Consider the following 2,004-nt stretch of genomic DNA (forward strand, 5'->3'; position numbering starts at 1 on the left):
CGCCTTCCCATCAATCAATCAATCCTTCCCACTTAGGGCAGGGAACCCCCAGCGATGCTCTAGTGTGTGTGGCCTACGGTAGCCCTTCTCGACACCTCTTACATCATCTGTCTTGCGTCCATCCACCCATACCGCGTTGGTGTCCAGTCCGAGCCTGGCTGTTCTTCACCTTTCTACCTACCTACCTACTAAAAGAAAAATCGGCGCGGCCCCGAGATTGGCCTTTATACGCTTTTCTCGCCGAGTACTATCTATATTCTTTTTGCGTATTCTTTCCGTATTCTTGTCCAAAATAGGGTCTATATTCTCGAATATGGCAAGAATATGGCTCCAAATAGGGCCTATATTCTCGAATATTCTTAGTGGTATTTACCACTTATTTGATTCTCCTAGGGAGTGGTAAATTACGAAACTCCGTGGAATCATCAATTTTTCGGGATCTAGGACAACAGAAGGGAGGGTTGGGAGGAGAGAAAGAAAGAAATAAAACGGACAACCCAGGGAGGGATGGGAAAAAAGAATTTTAACAAAACAACTGTCTCTCACAGCACCCAGGCTCGACACAGGTGCGAACTGGCGCGTCTAAAATGGGAAAAAAACAATCTTACAAAAAAAGAAAGAAACCACAGAGAAGGGAGAGGGATGGGAGGCCGGCAAGCGGTTGCGCTCCTCGCCGACGCCGCCACCCGAGGCGGCGCGGGTGCCGCGAGCTCGCTCGGGGAGGCCCTGTTCCGTGAGCTCGAGTGGCGCGCCAGCTGGCCCGCCGGCTCGCCGCCGCCACCGATGTGCACCCTGCCGATGGATGCCATGGCGCTTTCCGAGCTGCCGCTCCCCGCATCGGCGTCGCGCGCTGGGACGCAGCTGCGCCATGCCATACACTGCTATTGCTGCGCGGGCGACGCTTCGCGCGGCCGCTGGGCCGAGGCGGAGGCGCACGCGGTCGAGGCGAGCGCCGCGCTCGGCCGTCTCAACGACGCGGGCAGCGCTTGGGCCGCGCTCTGTCACGCGCACAATGCGCTCCTGTGCGCGGTCCAGGCCTCGAGCCAGTCGACAGGCGGCGGCGGCGGGTGCAGCCACGACCCGCTCGTCGCCGCTCCTTGGAGGGGGCTTGGCTGGGCGGGCGGCGTGGGCTCGCGGCGGCTGCTCGAGCAGGGCGCGTTCGAGGTTGCCGGGCGGATGCGTGAGCAGTGCGCCTCGCCCTGCCCCGGCGTAACCGCGTCGATGCTGCTGCAATGCGGGCACGGGTGCGTGCTCTTGTGCTGGCGCCTGTGCGGAGCGCCTCTGGCGCTCAGCCTTGCGCGAGAGGTTGCCGCGGCGGCGCTGCGGCTGAGCAAGCGAGAGGTGGGCGTGAGGGCGGGCGCAAGCCTTGCGCCGAAGCGACAGCGAGGCCCGTCGGGGTCGGAAGCGGGCTTGCGGGCGGACGAGGCGGACGCGTCCGACGACCTCTGCGCGTCACTGCGGGCGCTGCTGTAGCTGGAGGGGTGGGGTTTGGGCACACCTTGGCTGCACCCCCGCCGCCTCTCGGCTGTAGGTGCTGCTGCGGGTGGAGGTGGTGGAGGAGGTGGCGTGGGTGGAGGGGAGGGGCTTGGGCAGCGGTCTGCGTCGGGAGCTCTCGCTCGACGAGGTATAGCCGAGAGATCGCCGAGAGATCGCCGAGATGTGATCTTCGTGGCGAGAGACACCTGAGATTCCGAGGGGGTGAGACAGAGGACTCGCGGTGCCGTGTTCATGACGTGCGACGACGCGCCCCGCACATGCACTGCACGCGCGCACGCACACATGGCGATGCACAGAGGCCCCGAGGTGCGACCTGAGATTCAGAGTCTGGGAGCTCCAACACCGAGCTCCGGCTGGGGGGGGGGACTGCCTCGTGCACACGGGCTCGCAGCGACCACGTGGTTTGGGGGGGCGGGGGGGGGGGGCGCGGGAAACCCGGGTCTCCAGCCCCCACTGGTTTTGGGGGGGGGGTGGGGGCGGGCCTGACCCTTCGACGGGGGGGGGGAC

This window comes from Emiliania huxleyi (genome assembly GCF_000372725.1).
Source record: "Emiliania huxleyi CCMP1516 unplaced genomic scaffold EMIHUscaffold_400, whole genome shotgun sequence".
NCBI lineage: Eukaryota > Haptophyta > Isochrysidales > Noelaerhabdaceae > Emiliania > Emiliania huxleyi.